This window comes from Tupaia chinensis, unplaced genomic scaffold (genome assembly GCF_000334495.1).
Source record: "Tupaia chinensis unplaced genomic scaffold, TupChi_1.0 Scaffold141861_1, whole genome shotgun sequence".
Classification (NCBI taxonomy): domain Eukaryota; kingdom Metazoa; phylum Chordata; class Mammalia; order Scandentia; family Tupaiidae; genus Tupaia; species Tupaia belangeri.
Genome location: NW_006201718.1, coordinates 29736 through 48719, shown reverse-complemented (window position 1 = coordinate 48719; position 18984 = coordinate 29736). Strand labels below are relative to the sequence as shown.

The window sequence follows — 18984 nt, the reverse complement described above, 5'->3', positions numbered from 1 at the left end:
CGAGCGCACGCGCCCTATAGCTAAAACCTCTCAAAATAAATAAATAAATAAATAAAAATAAAGGGAAAAAAAAACTCAAGCCCTTCATTGTTCCTATTGACTTTGAGATCAAAGAGTTGTTATTCCTACAGTCTCTGGAGATTGGAAATCAAGAAGTTTCCTTTTTCAGCCTTTGTTTACAAAGAACTCCAACAGTTCAACATTTTGTGGACCCAGAATTCCAATAGTTCAAGGTTAGTTCTAAATTTAGAGTTGCTGAAGTTCAAGCATTTTCTTAGTCTGACAAGTACACTATTCTCTTGACTCTAATATTTAGGGCTTACATACATTTTTTTCCCATTTACAAAATGCTATGACTCTCTTCAGTTTGGGAATATTAATAGTGACTTTTAAAAACTCTAAAGTCATTTTAATGCTGTCCTTCTCCAGCCAAAGGTATGACCAATGTATTTCACCAAAACTTACTTACCATTTTCCCCATATTGTTCTGTCTTGCACTTCCCCTGGATTTTTTCCATAAACTGCTATTTATGAAAATACATTTTACTAATTGTGCCCCTATTTGGATAAGTCAAATGAGCCACATTGCTAGGTTGTGACTGAAACTTCAGCTGCTGCTGAACTGCCCAAGGCAAGAAAATAAACCACACCAATCTGTTCCAGAAATGGGAGAATGGAACAAAATCGTTAGATTTGATTAGGCATTAGCTTTCAACTATTTATGTAGGTTTTTTTCCCCTTCATTTTTTTTTTTTATTTGGAGAAATTTTTGCCACAGGGCATGTACGCTCACCAGACAGACAGAGAGAGACAGAGAGACAGAAAGCGAGAAATCACCCCCCAGGGGGGATGGCCACGCTGCAATCCCTTCTCCTCCATTCTCCTCTTGGGATCTTGGGCACGCATACACATGCGCCCGGCGTGAGTTTTAAGCCATCAGGTCCAGGACTCGAACCGCGGTCGACTACATGGGAGTCCAGCAACATAGCCATTGTGCTAACTGCTGGTCCCTTTTTTTCCCCTTCTTAACAAGAACATTCTGTTAGCAAACATTTAACTATCCTGAGTTTTGACAGTGGATAAACAGAGTAAAATTGTTAGTGTCCACCTAATAATGTAGGCTCCCAGAAATTATTCTACTCACGGTGATAACATCCACATTAGTTGCTTAGTTAACAGCTTCAGTAGTGCCTTAAGCATGATGCTCCCACTGTACAGAACAAATCAACCACGAACTTGCTTGTCTATAGATTCTGAGGCACTTAGGCCAGATTCTCTTCCTTTTAAAGCTAGTAGGCTTCAAAATACATACATTATATATCTGTGAGAACTTATGAATTCAATGTGCAAAAGAATTCAATATAGTGGTTACAAGAAGTAGAAGTTTCTTGGGGACAAAATTAGACTGATTTATGACACAAGAGCTTTAGTAAAATTACTGTGAATGTTCATCCTCTGACTGGGATAAACTGTGAGCTTGCTTTTCCACAGATATTGAAGTTTTTAGGCCAGATTCCTCATTTCTCCTGAGCCCACATAGGTATGACTATAACAGCATCTACAAAACATGCTCCCCTAAATCCAAAAGTGGATTATCTGCCTGCTTCTTTTTGTTCATAGCAGTTATTTAAGGGAGAGGGTATCAATAAGTTTCTTCCTTCTGGAGTCTTGGGCTTGAATTTGAAGACCATGTTCACACAGCCTTGAAAAGCCATTATCAGACTGGAGAAAATAGCTTTGATTAATTAAAATGTCAAAAATTTCACAAGTGTGTCATAAGAGTGAGGTAAATCACAGCCAGTTCTTTAAACTGGCTTTTTATTTGCCAAATAATCATACACAGGTAAAGATAATATATTTTTTTCCTGAAGGTAAACTGCTGTTACCAATGCCAAAGTGGAAAACAAGACTGGAGTTGTTGAGGCAAATAAAAAAAATAGCTAATGGCTGTGACACTAAAACTAGAGATGGTGCCAAGCTTTAGTTTATAGGTATGACTTCACATGAGGCCAGAAGAAGTGTAACACTACGTCAGATTCAAGATTTGAGCACATAGAAAGTAGAAATAACGTCTTTTATGGATTTAAATTTCAACTTGGCAGTGAAGTTGTTTTTGTTTTTTTATTCTGATTCAGCCAGAACATGCCAAAGGAAGTACCAGTGAAATGTTTGTGAAGTTTTTTTAGTAAAGCAGAAGATAGACTGATTGAGTTTTGATGCTATCCTGACTGATTTATCTAACTTCTTGAATTTAGAAGATGAAGTTGCACTCCTTCAGACTCTGAAGGACAGGATAGATCAGTTTTGACTTTTCCAGGAAATGAGCAATATTAAGACCAGGGGACTCATTTCTGGTGCCCTGGAGGAACTTTTAACCAGAACCTGTAGGTGGGGTTTTCCCCTCCAGAAGTCTTCAGGGAGTTTCAGAGATGTGTGCAGAAATGAAATAGGAATAGTCAACCTACCGTAAACTTATTGTGGAGGTTCTGCCAACTTCTCAGCTCTCACTGTGGGTTTCCCCACATAGAGCTGCTGGTCTTTTACATTTCTTCTCACCTGTTTCTTCCCTTGCTTTCACCCGATTGTTTAACCATTCCTCTCCAAATCCAAATCTTAATACTTATGCAAAAAAATATGAAAATTCTTAAATGCACATCATGTAGAATTCCCCCTTCCTGGAAAACAGGGAAGAAGACTGATGTCAAATACTGTTTATAAAACTCACACTCAGATTATGGCCATGAAAAACCTGTAAGGATCATAGTTGAGAGGAATCTCAGATTATGGCCATGAAAAATCTGTAAGGGTCATAGTTGAGAGGACACCTTCATAATTCTTTAAAAATTTGTGTTCTGTTTAGATGGAAATTTGTAGTTTTAGTGTTATAATGTGGTTAAGTGACTTTGTTTTCTTCGTTCATTCATTGATTCATTCAAAGAATATTTATAGCACACTTAATATATGCCAGGCATATTATTGGGGGATATTGTGATAGAGACAGTCACTGCTCATACAGATTTTATTGTTTGGTGAAGGAGAGAAATAAAGCAATAATTATAAGACAGCGATATAAAGATTATGAGAAATATTTATTTACTCAGTATGCCATAGATAGTTAAGGAAGATTACCATGATTTGGGGGCCCAATTTATGAAGTTCTGAAAAATGACTAAGATGTAATGAGAAGACAGTGTGCATATGTGAGTGTGCATGTGTGTACATGCATATGTGAATGCTCATGCATGTGTATCCTGAACTTCTTCATAGTTCTCCTTTCAATGTTTCTTTTTCCCACTAGATTATAAACTCCATGAGGCTAAGGACCATGTCTGCTTTATTTATCAGAATGGCTCCATTATTTAGTACAGTGCTCAGCACAGAGGAGGTACAAATAAATGGTTGAATTGATTATTAAAGGCATTTTATACATAAATATATAGAGATTAAAAACAAAAAGTCAAGAACTGCAAGGAATTCATTATGGACATATACAGAATATAGCAGGACATGAAACTAGAGGACCAAGCATAAATGAATTATTCAGAGTCTCTGTACTCTCCTGAGACCTATAAACATTATTAAAAGCCTTGAAAACTATTATGGATTTTAAACAGGTATGTGATAAGGTCACACTTGCCTCTTGGACCACCTTTTTGGCAGTGTGAGGGACAGAGGACCGAGTGGAGACTGAGTGTTGTATACCAGCTGGCAGGCTGTCTGTTGTGTTAAAGGTAGAAGAGACTTAAGGTAGCACCAGAAGGATAAAAATGAGAAATTGGTTTTAAAGGATACGACAAACTAAAACTCATAGGCCCTGGGCTTCATTGGATGTGGGTGATTATGTGAATGATGCAACCTGCTAAGAGATATACCACAGAAGACTAAAAAAACAATAGCTGTGTTTCCAATCTATAAACAGCAGAATTGCATTTGGACCTCCTTAAATTGTGGTCAGAACAGTCATCTGTGTACTGTTTGCACAGAGCTAATTTGAAGGGCTCAGAGTTACTGCCAAAACAGTGCTCCTGTTCAATGATAGCCAATAAAGTTTCTTTTTTTTTTTTCTCATTACATTACTCTTTTCCAGTACCAATTCTCTAATTTTCTGACACTAACTAGGTTTTTCAATTCAGTTCAACTCTGACAATAACTGCCTCCAGTTAGTATCAGACACCACAGGTTTGAGAGCTCAAGTCCTATAAGACAAACTTCACTTCAAATACCAGTCATAAGTGTTGGATATGTAGAGTATCAACACTTCTGTCTGACTTGGCAACAAAGTAAGAGATTTTTATAAGTCAGTCTCCTCAAGTATGATAATTTGCTAGACTGATTCACAGAACCAGAAGGATAAAAATGAGAAATTGGTTTTAAAGGATACGACAAATTAAAACTCATAGGCCCTGGGCTTCATTGGATGTGGGTGATTATGTGAATGATGCAACCTGCTAAGAGATATACCACAGAAGACTAAAAAAACAATAGCTGTGTTTCCAATCTATAAACAGCAGAATTGCATTTGGACCTCCTTAAATTGTGGTCAGAACAGTCATCTGTGTACTGTTTGCACAGAGCTAATTTGAAGGGCTCAGAGTTACTGCCAAAACAGTGCTCCTGTTCAATGATAGCCAATAAAGTTTCTTTTTTTTTTTTCTCATTACATTACTCTTTTCCAGTACCAATTCTCTAATTTTCTGACACTAACTAGGTTTTTCAATTCAGTTCAACTCTGACAATAACTGCCTCCAGTTAGTATCAGACACCACAGGTTTGAGAGCTCAAGTCCTATAAGACAAACTTCACTTCAAATACCAGTCATAAGTGTTGGATATGTAGAGTATCAACACTTCTGTCTGACTTGGCAACAAAGTAAGAGATTTTTATAAGTCAGTCTCCTCAAGTATGATAATTTGCTAGACTGATTCACAGAACTCAGGAAAATGCTGTGTTCACCATTACAATTATTGTAAAGGATACAGATGAACAGTCAGATGAAGAGGTAGGGGGAACCAGCAGTTAGCATAATGGCTATGTCGCTGGACTCCCACGTAGTCGACCACGGTTCACGTCCCAGACCCGGTGGCTTAAAACTCACACCAGGCGCGTGTGCATGCATGCCCAAGATCCCGAGAGGAGAATGGAGAAGGGATTGTGGCGTGACCATCCCCTCTGGGGGGTGATTTCTCGCTTTCTAGCTCTATGTCTCTGTCTGGCAAGTGCACATGCCCTATAGCGAAAACCTCTCAAAAAAAAAAAATGAAGAGGTAGGTACAGTGAAGTATAGATAGGTCCTGAGCTCAGAAACCTCTCACTGTGGAGTTGAGATGCACGACCTTTCTAGCACACTAATGTATCATCTCTGAACCCCTTCGTTTAAGGTTTTTTTATGGAGGTTTGATTATGTAGGCAGTATTGATTAACTCATTGGCCTCTGGCGATTACTGGTCAAATCTGGGCCTGGTTTTATATATCTGCAGTGATATTCAGTATTTTACACATTATTTCTGAGCAAGGCCTCACACAAGTATAGAGAAAACCGACAATGTTTTCCCCAACAGAGTCATGAGATATCCATGAGATTGTGAAAATAGGAGCTACTGGGATTTTAGAATTTGGAGAACTGCTTATGTTGCTCAGCTTTAGAAAGCCCCAAATTACCACCAAAAGTTCCTTTCTAAAACTTAGTACACAGCAATATGATTGTGTAAACAGAAGAGTGAAGCAGGACAAGTTTTCTTCAGCATTCTCTTTCTTCTCTAGTATGTCCCCAATTTCTCTTCTCCTTTTCCCTTCTTTGCTCCTTTACTTACTTTCTTCTCAAGTTTCAGGTAATCATAAATAAGCAACTCTTCCCAGTTAAGTTTTATTGCTCATTTCTCATAAGTGCATATGCATTTCAGTAAATGTCAATGTCTTCATTCAAAAAATTTGAATGTGTAATAACATGTATTTGGAACCTAGGGAGAAGCTGATGGGGAAACTTCCTGGTGTACTCAGGCTCACCTTACTAGGCAAATACTTATTTTGCCCAACCTACCCATTCTTACAAGGCATGATCTGGGCATTTATAATACCAAAGAGTAAAGCAGAAACCTGCACTACCAACTGTAGGTCAAATTCCATTAAGGTGGATTACAAGAGCTATCCACATTCTTTAGTTCTATTAGAATGTTTGTAGTATTTACTGTTAGGTGAACTGAGCGGATTTAACACTGGGTTGGAAATAGTTGTAATGGGATCTCAAAAGTACCCAATTCCAATTGCTGTGAATCCTATGAATTGGATGGCCAGTTTGATGGCAATGCCACAATCCTTTTCCTCCTTTCTCTTCCTGAGATTTTGGGCATACATGCACATGCACCCAGCATGATTTTCAAGCCACCAGGTCCAGAACTTGAACATGGTTGGTCATGTAAAAGTCCAGTACTTTAACCACCTGCTGTCCCCTTCATTTCTTTAAGGTTAGAAATTTTCCATTATACAGTATTTCTAGAAACAGACACAATGAATGATCTATTTGGATGGATTTAACTTATTATTCGTTCTAGCATCTCTTCTGTTAATAATTCGATTATAACAATAATTTTCTTGGGGCCAGCAAGTGGCGTAGTGGTTAAGGTGCTGGATTACCTTCTGGCTCACTGCAGTTCAAGTCCCAGACCCAGCATCTTGAAAATCACATTGGATGCATGTGCGTGCATGCCCCAAATGCCTAGAGGAGAATGGAGAAGGAACTGTGGTGTGGCCAGTCCCCTGGGAAGTGATTAAGTAATTGTTCACTTCTCTCTCTCTCTCTCTGATGAGCCCACACACTTTATGGCAAACCTAAAAAAAATTCTTTAAATTCCAAAAAAATATATAAAAAAGGAGGGGACCAGCTGTTAGCATAATGGCTATGTCACTGGACTCCCATGTAGTCAACTGCAGTTAAGAGTCCTGGATCTGGTGGCTTAAACTCACGCCTGGCACATGTGTGTGTGTGCCCAAGATCCTGAGAGGAGAATGGAGGAGAAGGGATTGCAGTATGGCCATCCCCTCTGGGGGGTGATTTCTCACTTTCTGTCTCTCTGTCTCTCTGTCTTTCTAGCGAGTGCACATGCCCTATAGCAAAAACCTCTCCAAAAAAGAAAAAAAATATTAAAAGATGCATATAAGCAGGACAATATTCTTCGATCATTTAAATAAATTTGAGAATTTTTGTAAACATTTGATATTATAAGTATTTATAAAAGAATTTAAAAGTGAGCAAATTAATAACAGCAATGTGTGTGTAATCTGTCTTCTGACCATAGCACATATGTCAGATGGTTTGTATTTCACATTGATATTTCATTAATGGAGATTTTTGTATTACCTTATACAATACATAGCTGAAAAAAATCTTGGACCAGCAGTTAGCATAATGGTTCTGTCACTGGGTTCCCAAGTAGTCAACCGCGGTTTGAGTCTGGGACCGGTGGCTTAAACTCACGCTGGGGGCGGGTGCGTGTGTGCCCAGGATCCCAAGAGGAGCATGGAGGAGAAGGAATTGCAGCATGGCCATCCCCTCTGGATGGTGATTTCTCGCTTTCCATCTCTCTGGCTCTTTCTGTCTTTCTGGTGAGCGCACGTGCCCTAGCAAAAACTTCTCAAAAAATAAAAATCTATCAGTGTTCTCGGTGTGCCTCCTCAAAGCTGTGCCTCTTTGAGATATTGATAAGTTCCTGGCATACTGCTCTTTGGAAAGAACTATCCCTAGTTCTATTCTGTGTATAATGAATAACTAATGAGATAATATTGGGGAAACATTACAGCGTAGTTAATAGCAATTATCAGACAGGAAGTCTGTATGATTTTAGTTTTGTTGACTTTTAAAGAGAGGACTCCTAGGGAAGTGACTGTTTAGCTTCCTGAAATGCCTTTTAACAAACCATTTTTAGCCCTGCCAAAAAACCAGACTTCAAGTTCTTCAGTGTTGCTAAATGCTAAGCTCTGTAACTCAGCCAGACCTACTGATGTCTAAATTGATCCCATTAACCAGATAGTTGCTAGGTTTCTACTTCACCCTGAAATGACTTTCCCAGAGACCAGATGGGACATTTTGAAATGAAACATCCAACCCTTGCAACAAGTCTTTATTATGAGTAATGGTATATGTCTCTGAAAATGGTGTAAAAAAGCTTGTTGTGAGGAACAAGTTTGTTACTTCACCTTTCAAAATGCCTGTGGATAACAACACAGTGGATGCAATGTTACCAGTCCGCAAGAAGCCATCAGCTGGAAAGAGGTGGGTTTTCCTGAGCTTATACACCCTCAAGAAGGTTTCCATACAGAGAAAAACTTAAGACTTTCTTCCATAATCAAGAGGCAGATGACTGGCATTTGCTGAAACATGTGACACAAGAGCAATATTTGAAAATTATATGAAGAGGGACCAGCAGTTAGCATAATGGCTAAGTCGCTGAACTCCCATGTAGCAGACCGAGGTTTGAATCCCAGACCCAGTGGCTTAAACTCAGGCCAGGCACGTGTGCATGTGTGCCCAAGATCCTGAGAGAATGGAGGAGAAGGGATTGCAGCATGGCCACCCACCCTGGGGGGGGGGATGATTTCTCTCTTTCTATCTCTCTGTTTCTCTCTGTCTTTCTGGCAAGCGCATGTGCCCTATAGCAAAAACCTCTCTCTCAAAAAAAAAAAAAGAAAATTATATGAAGACAATTACCTTTGTTTTCTTCTCAGTAAGATATAAAGGGAAAGCTCTACAAAAGATGAAAATTAGACTAGTGTGGACTGAGCAGATTGACCTGCAAACCTTCCGTGTCTCCTTAAGTGACTAGAGGAGAGAGACACTAGAGGGTGATAGGCCACTTTATATAATATGACCTCATCCAAACTCCCAGCTAAATGTGGTCAGTTGAGTGACCCAGCTACATTACATAAAGCAAAAGAAACTCCCAGCTGCTGCCATTCAACCCACACAAGAATAATGAATTTTTTTAAAGACACCAAATTGTGCATGCGTGCCCAAGATCCTGAGAGGAGATTGGAGGAGAAGGGATTGCAGCGTGGCCATCCCCCCTGGGGGGGGGGATGATTTCTCTCTTTCTATCTCTCTGTTTCTCTCTGTCTTTCTGGCAAGCGCATGTGCCCTATAGCAAAAACCTCTCTCTCAAAAAAAAAAAAAAGAAAATTATATGAAGACAATTACCTTTGTTTTCTTCTCAGTAAGATATAAAGGGAAAGCTCTACAAAAGATGAAAATTAGACTAGTGTGGACTGAGCAGATTGACCTGCAAACCTTCCGTGTCTCCTTAAGTGACTAGAGGAGAGAGACACTAGAGGGTGATAGGCCACTTTATATAATATGACCTCATCCAAACTCCCAGCTAAATGTGGTCAGTTGAGTGACCCAGCTACATTACATAAAGCAAAAGAAACTCCCAGCTGCTGCCATTCAACCCACACAAGAATAATGAATTTTTTTAAAGACACCAAATTTTGGTGGTTATTACGTGGTGATGATACATGAAACTAAGGGTCATGTAAACACTCTCAGTTAAAGGAGAGGAAACTGGGACAGAAGGTGACTAAGGGATTTTCCCGAATTTAGCAGAACTGGGACTAGAACTCAGATCTCCTGCTAGCAAGTTAATTGCTTTTCTCCTCACATGACACAACTAACTACTAATTCTTCTATTGAAGTATTTCTGTGTGTCAGGCACTGTGTGAAGCATTTTACACTCATTGAGGGAACTCCAAACATTATCTCCATTTTACAGACCAGAAAATTGAAGTTCAGAGAAGTCAAGTAATTTTCCTGAAGATACACTTCAGGTTAGTGAAAGGACTGAGATTTTAACAGTACTCTGACCCCAGAGACTGTATCTTAAGCATTGTATTATAAAAACGATAATATATAACTTAATTTATTATAAGTGAACAATCTATACCAATAATGATTTAATTAATGTCTTTTTACTTTCTAAAAAAAGAATTATTTATGTAATTTTATTTAATATTATTTTTTAAATTTTCTATAGGGCATGTGCACTCATGAGAGAGAGGCAGACAAAAAGAGAGAGAGGGAAAGTGAGAAAGCAAGCTGCCAGTTCCAGGACTCAAACCACAGTTGGCCATGTGGGAGTCCAGCACCTTAATCACCACACCATCTGCTGGCCCCTATATCTCTTCTTGATCACTCATTTGAACTAAAAAAGAATAGGTTCCTAGCATCTATAGTGGTTTTAAATACAATTAGCTGACCTTTGGTCCAGTTCAGAAGGTGTGTATAGACATGGTCTGCCACCTTTTCGGTTTGGCAAATGGTGTTAACACCTTGTCTCTATGTAAGTGTTCAGCTGAATTTACTATTCTTTGTAGATTTACATGTGACTTAAACCCATGACTTTTGCAGTAAAATATCCATATGGTATTATCTCAGTTATATTTGAGCAACTATGTTGTTTAGTATGGATTGTTTGCTTCCTAAGGGGCTTTAAAAGTACATATCTTTTATGTTTGGGAAAAAATGCTTTTGTTAAATAATGTGAGTCATTCAAGTATACTTTTTCTATAAAGACTTCTTTGACAAATCCCACTCCTCAATGGTTCTCCTTTTTATCCATTCTCTTTATTCATTATATATTAAAGTCTTATTGAATACTACTACATGCTAGACACAAAGGGTACAAAAATGAACAAAACAGACTCCGGACTTTGAGAATCTTGAAAAAGTCAATGTAACTTGATAAGTTGTATAATAAAGGTATGGGTTAACTTCTCTTCACATTCATTAAGAGTTAAGAGCTGACATTATGCCACATAGAGTGCTAGGTATCAGATGAACTAATCAGACATAGTCCCTGTCAATATCTCACAGTCCAGCAGAGGGGACAGTACATAATCTGATAAACACATTGAGAAAAGTGCTCTGAACAAAATGAGAAGGCTACTGTCATGAAGAGTTGGAATGGGTATTTACTATGAGAGAGAGTCAAGGGAAGAGCTCTTAAATAATAACATATAAGTGGCCAGACATATGAAGGATGAGGGAAAGGAAAGGAATACATTACAGATAGCAAAAACTGAAAGTTCAAAGGCCCTGAGATGCGAAAGAACTTGAATATACCAGAAACTAACAGCAGGCTAGTGTTACTGGAACATGGTCAATCAATAACTCAGTCATTGGGAGGTGGTAGCAAATTAGGAAGGCAGGAGTCAGATCATGCAGGTCTTGAAAACCATAGTAAGGATTTTACTGTCAGAGAGATGAACAGCAGTTGAGAAAGGAATGGTGTAGTGCTGAGATCATGATTCTGGAACCGTGCAAAGTTGGTTCATTTCTCACCCCAGCCACGTAAGTGGTATGTCATCTTGGACAAGCAGCTTAACTTTCAGTGCTTCACTTTGTTCACCTATAAAATGGGGATAATTTTAATACTTATTGTTGTGAATAGTTAATGAGTTAGTAGATATAAAGGGCTTAGAATTGCACTTGACATTAAGTATTCAATTCCTATTAGCAATTAAGCACTGATGAAGCATGATCCAATTTACATTTTTTAAGATCACACTGGCTGCAGTGGAAAGTGGAAAAGTAGGGAGGAAAACAAGAAAGACTATACTTTGGCATTTATATGCTGGAGATTGGGTGGAGCTTGGATTTTCTTTTTTTTAAAGAGTTATTTATCTTACTTATTATTATTACATTATTATTATTATTATTTTATTAACTCTAGACACCAGAGAGAGACAGAGATAGAGAGAGAGAGGGTAAATGAGAAAGCAAGTCACCAGGTCAAGAACTAGTACCATGGTCAACCATGTGGGAGTCCAGTGCACCAAATACCATGCCACCTGCTGGCCCCAAGCTTGAACTTGCTTAACTCCCATGTTTCGCATATAAGATAAGCAGAAGGTGAGAATTAGGGAATCAAGGGGGAAAATGCAAAATATATAAGAAACAAGAAAGGAAAATGTATTTGTTCATGATAACATGCATAGTAATATTATTGATTAAGCCAATATACAGTGTATTCTGGGTGGGAAATCTAATTTTGTATGCTGTAATGATGTACAGTGAATGAATTTAAAATAAATATATTTTAAAAAAGACAAACCAAATGGCCTCTCCTGCTGACTGAGGTCACTTGACAGATAGATAGAAGAAAAATATCTGCTCAGAAATTTCAGAAATGGAACATGGATGGAGGTGGAACAAACCAGAGGCATAACTACTAGGGTAGACAGTGAAGATGAAAATATCTCTAGGTCATAATCATCCAGGTAGATAGTTCACATATCTAGAATCAGTGAGATCTAGCAAGGGACTAACCAAATTTCCTACAGGTAACCTGGGAGAATTTGGTGGAAACCAATTTGTTTCCATAAGTGTTTCTGAATGTCTCCTGTGTGTATGCCAATAGTCCTGATGAACATTCAAGGCATAGTCTCAACTCTAAACACTAGAAATGACTCAATCTCACCCATGCTAAACTCTGACTTTCTTAAGAGTTGGAAAATTATCTTCCTTATATTTTTAAAAGTACATCTTTATTTATTGAGATACAATTAACACAACATGAAGTTTCATACTTTAAAATATACAAGTCAGTGCATTTTGTAGTTGTATGGAATAATACAGTATGTGTAGTATTTCGTGTCTGATTTCTTTCACTTAGCATGATGTTTTCAAGTTCATTTATTTTATAGCATATATTATAACTTTATTCTTTTTTTAAACTAATTTCCAAATATTACCCACGTACAAGGTTTTGTGAGGATATAGGCTTTCAATTCTTTTGGATCTATGTCCCAGAGTGGAATTGCTGAGTCATATGGTAATTGTTTAGTTATTTTAGGAGCAACCAAACTATCTGCCAAAGAGGCTGCATTACTTTTATAGTCCTACCAATAATACATGAGAGTTAAGGTTTCTCCATCAACACTTATCCTTGTTCTTCTTTATTATAACTGTCATAATGCATATGAAGTGGTATCACATTATGATTTTGATTCATATTTCATTAATGACTAACAATGTTGAGTGTATGCTTGTAGGTCATTTATTTATCTTCCTTAGAAAATTGTCCATTCAGAGACTTTCTTGTGTTTTAATTCATCTAATAATTATTATTATTTTGATCTGCCATTTAGTTTTTAATTACTCTGTCTTATGATGATATAATTTTCAAATCTACTTTAATCTTTCTAATAAATTGGCAAAAGCACCATTACAAATCACACATATATAGTAGTTCTACAGTTTCTATGTGGTTTTGAACAGTTTCTAAAAATAATCCTGAAATATAACTTGGTCCAAATTAGATAATAGAGAATACAAAAGTAAAATTTAACTTGCTACTAAATCTTGTCACACTGCCTTTCTAAAGAATCTGACCTTACAAATCATTTATAAAGTATATAAAGTGTTACATATCCTTTATATGACAGTATACACAGACCACACTAGAATTTTTTAAAATCTCCAATAGGTATTGAGATGGCATTCACTATCTTTATAGAAAGTTGAACATTACTAATGAATTATCAATTATATCTTTAGAAAGGGCAAATAGTGGTAGCACTTACTGAAGTGAAATTACTATAAAAAATTTTTTTTTGGAGAGGTTTTCACTATAGGGCACGTGCGCTCGCCAGACGGACAGAGAGAGACAGAGAGACAGAAAGCGAGAAATCACCCCCCAGGGGGGATGGTCACACCGCAATCCCTTCTCCTCCATTCTCCTCTTGGGATCTTGGGCACACACGCACACGCGCCCGGCGTGAGTTTTAAGCCACCGGGTCCGGGACTTGAACTGCGGTCGACTACATGGGAGTCTAGCGACATAGACATTATGCTAACTGCTGGTTCCCACTATCAAAATTTCAAAAACCAACAATATTCATTTAACTATAAGCCAATATTACTTAAATCAGGACTGTCTAACAGAAATATCCTGACAGTAATTCATGATCTGAGTTCTGGTGTAGGAGATCAATTACAATATGGTACACATAAAAAGGTGAGACATTTTTGTTTTGTCATAAATAAGGCAGTGGCCACCTATTAATCATTAGTAGCTTTTTTGAGATAAGCTATCAACTCTGCTCATTCTGACTTCTTTTTAATGCCAGCGAAGGTCATTTCTGTTCCAGGGATGTATTTCTTGGGATTCTCCAAATACTTCATCAGTGTATCCTCTCCCCAGGTGATGCCTTTGATCTTGTTGGCATCTGTGTAAGAGAATCCATGGGCCTGAGCTGTCTTCCACTCAAATAGACCATGGAGATTTGGGCTGGTCTTGTACTTTTTTCCTATTTCCATAGTGTGGCACCAGACACACTTCTGAATAAAACTCTTGCCTTTCTCCACATCACCGATTTTGAATTCTCTCTTTTGCCACTCAGAGTATTAAGATTCCAGTTCAGAAGCTGGATATCCCACTGATTATCTTTTTATTGTTGCGTTTCAAGAATTCTTCTTTTAGTTTGGATGTAAGGCCATACCAGATACATGATTTGAAAATATATCTTCCCACTATTGTCTTTTTCTTCTTCTTTTTTAACAGAGACCTTTACATTCTATTGTCTGTTAAATAGTTCTTCTCTTTGCACCTCATACCCACCCTCTACCACTCACTTTCTCCTACCCATTCTCCTCCTTTACAGTCTCTGGTATCCTCATTTATCCTCTACTATAATATCTTTACTTATTTGTTCGTTCTAGAAGTATTTTTGCTATAGGGCACGTGCACTCACTGGAGAGAGAAAGACAGAAAGCAAGAAATCACCCCCCAGGGGTGATGGCCATGATGCAAACCCTATTCCTCCATTCTCCTCTTTGGATTTTGGTCATAAACATACATATGCCCAATTTGAGTTTTAAGTTGCCAGGTCCAGGATTCAAACCATGGTCAATTTGGGCACATATGTACACATGCCTGATGTGAGTTTTAAGCCACTCGGTCTGAGGCTCAAACTTTAGTCAACTATGTCCAGTGACGTAACCTTAATGGCATCTGCTGGTCCCTATCTTTGGGTCTTTTCCTATCTGGCATAAAGTGCAGACATTTGGTACATATTGACTGGTGAAATACAGTGTGTACCTTTCGAAGTCTAGCTCACTTTGTTTAACATGAAGTCTGTTATATTCATCCACTTCGAATCAAATAATAGATCTCATTGTTTCTCATAGCCAAGTAATATTCCATAGTGAATATGTGCCACAGATTTTCAGTTTTTGGATGTTTATGTTCATTCCACATCTTAGCAATTGCGAATAATGCTGCAATAAATATAGATGTGCAAGTCTCTTTCTGACTATTTTCCTGTCCTCTGGAGAAATACCAAGGAGTGGGATTTTTGGGTCATATAGTAATTCTTTTTGTGGGTTCTCAAAAAACCTCTTTATTGTTTTCTACAGAGGTTGTATAATACTAATTTTCATTCCCACCAACAGCGTAAGAGGATTCCATTTTTACCACAGCCTTGCCAGCACATATCACTCCTTATTTTTTTGATCCTGGCCATTCTAACTGGGGTTAAGTGGTATCTCATTGTTGTTGTAATTTGCATTTCCCTTATGACAAAGGATTTAGAACAGTTTTTTAAAATACACCTTTTGGCTATTCATAAGATTTTTCTTGGAGAGTTGTCTCTTCAGTTCATTTGCCCATTTTTAATTGGATTATCTTATTTTATTATTTTTTTACGGGCAAGCTGCTTGGGTTCTCTATATAGTCTGATTATCAATCCCTTGCCTGTGGAATAATTTAAAAATATTTTTTCCCATTCTGAAAGCTGTCTTTTTCACTCAAATTATTTTTTCCTTTGATGTGAAGAACTTTTTAGCTTGTTGTAATTGAACTTGCCTATTTTAGGGATTATTGCCAGTGGCTTAGGGTTCTTATTTAAGAAATCTTTGCCTACTTCAATGTCTTCAAGAGTTTCTCCTGTTTATTTATTTTTTTCTGTTAGAGAGATTTTTGCTGTAGGGTGAATGTTTCGCTGGAGAGACAGATAGAAAGTGAAAAATCACCCTCCAGGGAGGACAGCTACATTGTAATCCCTTCTCCTCCATTCTCCTCTTGAGATCTTGGGCATGCACATACATGCACCTGGCATGAGTTTTAAACCACTAGGCCCAGGACTCGAATTGTGGTCTACTATGTGGGAGTCCTGCAGAGTAACCACTATGCCATCTGCTGGCCTCAAGTTTCCCCTAAGTTTTCTAACAGTAGTGTTATAGATTGAGCCTTTGCATTTAAATATTTGATCCATTTTGAGTTTATTCTTGTTAATGGTGAGAGATAGTGCTCCAGTTTCATTTTTCTGCCAGTGAATATCCAGTCCTTCTAGCACCATTTGCTGAAAAGACTTTCTTTTCTCCACTGAATTGCTTTGTACCCTTTGTCAAATATCAGTTATATGATTTGGGGTTTATTTCTGGGATCTCTACTCTGTTCCATTGATCTATGTATCTATTTTTGTGCCAGTACTATGTTGTTTTGATTATCACTGCTTTATAATATATTTTGAAGTTGGGTAGTGAGATGCCTCCTACTTAATTTTATTTGCACAGTATTCCCTTGGTGATATGGGGGTCTTTTATGATTCCAGACAAGTTTTATGATTGTTTTTTCAATTTCTGTGAAGAATGTCACTATCGGTTTGATTGGAATCCCAATGAATATGTAAATTAACTTGGTTAGAATTGACATTTGATTATATTGACTCATCCAATCCAACAACACAGGATTTCTTTCCTTTTTTGTCGTTGTTGTACTGTACTCAATTTCTTTTTACAGTTTTCCTTGTAGAGGTCTTTAATCTCTTTGGTTAGATTTATTACTGGATATTTTATATATTTTGTGGCTAATGGAAATTGGATTGCTTTCTTCAATTCTGTCTCAGTCTGTTCATTGTTAGTGCATAAAAATGCTATAGATTTTTAATAGTGTTTTTGTATCTGGCTACTTTACTGAATTTATTTATCTCTTCTTGTGGTTTTTCATTGATTCCTTTGGATTTTCTATGTATATAATTATACTATGTGCAAACAGAGACAGTTTACCTGCCCTTTTTAAAAACTATCTGAATGACTTTTATTTTGCTCTCTTGTCTGATTTCATTGACTGAGAGAATTGGGGTTAGCTCTTCTTTAAAAGTTTTTTAGAATTTAGAAGTGAAGACATCTGAACTTGAGCTTTTCTTTGCTGGGAGACTATCACTGATTCAATCTCATAATTTGTTATTGGTCTATTCAGGTTTTCTATTTCATCCTGATTCAACTTAGGTAACTTGTAGATGTCCAGAAATTTGTCCATCTCATCTAGGTTTTCTAGTTTGTTGACATACAGTCATTCATAGTATTCTCTCAATTTTTTTTGTATTTCTGATAGATCAGTAGTAGTATTACCAACTTTGTTACTGATTTTATCTATCTGGTTGGTTTCTCTGTTTTTCTTGATTAGTCTAGTTAATGGCTTATCGATTTTGTTTATTCAATTAGAAAACCAGCCTTTTGTTTTGCTGGTTTTTATAGTTCTTTTGTTCTCTGTTTAATTTATTTCAGCTCTAAACTTTATTATTTATTTTCTTCTGTTATTTGTTGTTATTGTTTTTCCAGTTCCTTGAGATGCAATGTTAGGTTAGTTATTTGCCACCTTTCCATTTTTTTCTTGTGAGTACTAATGCCTATGAAGTTCCCTTAATGACTTCTTTTGCTCCCTAATCCAAAGGTTATGGAAAGTAGTGAATTCATCATCGCTAGTTACAATGAATATTTAGATTCAAATCTTAATTTCCTCAATAGTTTGAAAGTAATTCTGAGTAGAATATTTAGTTTCCATGTTTTTGTGTATTTTTGAGGACGTTTTCTGTTGTTGATTTAAAGTTTAATTCTATTGTGGTCAGAGAAGATACTGGATATGGTCTATATACTCATAAATTTATATAGACTTGTTTTATGGCTTATGATGTGATCAGTCTTTGAAAATGTTCCATATGGAGTTAAGAAAAAAGTGTATTTTGTAGATGGTAGGTGGAATATTCTACAATATTTATGTCTGTCAGGTCCATTTGGTTTATATTATCAATTACCTCCTGTCTTTTTAAAATGTTTTTGTCTAGATAACCTGTCCAGTGGTGACAGTGGGGTGTTGAAATCCTCCAAGAATTAGTATGTTGCAATCTATATCTCCATTTAGATTTCGCAGTCTTTTTTTTTTTTCCATATTTGAGTGCCCTGGCACATTGAGTGCATACATTCTTATAATTGTTATATCTTCTTGGTAAATTAATCCTTTTAGAACTATATAGTGTCATTCTATGTCTCTTTTTACTTTTTTTAATCATAAAGTCTACTTTGTCTGATATCGATATTGTAATTCCTGCCTTTTTTTTCATTTATTTTTGCATGAAATATATTCCAGCCCTTCTTTTTCATTATATGTATTGGGTTGTGGGAAAAATCATGATATATTATTTTATGCAAAAATGCATCTTGACTTCTCTGACAACCCAATATATCTTTGTCAAAGAGGTGTGCTTCAATCAAAATGGCAATTCTACCTAAATTAATCTACATATTTAATGCAATGCCAATCAAAGTACCAGACACATTCTTCACAGATCTAGAAAAGACAATTATAAAATTTGTCTGGAATCATAAAAGACCCTGTATTGCCAAAGCAATTCTACACTCCCCAACCCAAAAATATACTACAAAGCTATGGGAATCAAAATAGCATGGTACTGGCACAGAAACAGACACATGGACCAATGGAACAGAATAGTCCCCAGAAATAAATGCCCAAACATACAGTCAACTGATCTTTGACAAAGGGTACCAGTCAATCCAGTGGGAAAAGGAAAACTTCTTCAGCAAGTGGTGCTGGCAAAACTGGATTTCCACCTGCAGAAAGATGAATATGAACCCCTACCTCTCACCTTTGACAAAATCAAGTCAAGGTGGATCAACGATCTAAATCTAAGACCTCAAAC

At 37.0% G+C, this 18984-nt stretch overlaps 1 pseudogene; it reads right to left on the bottom strand.

Moving 5' to 3' along the window:
• LOC102471529 (E3 ubiquitin-protein ligase COP1-like) overlaps window positions 1–18984 on the bottom strand; it is a 76065-nt pseudogene that overhangs the window by 33402 nt on the left and 23679 nt on the right.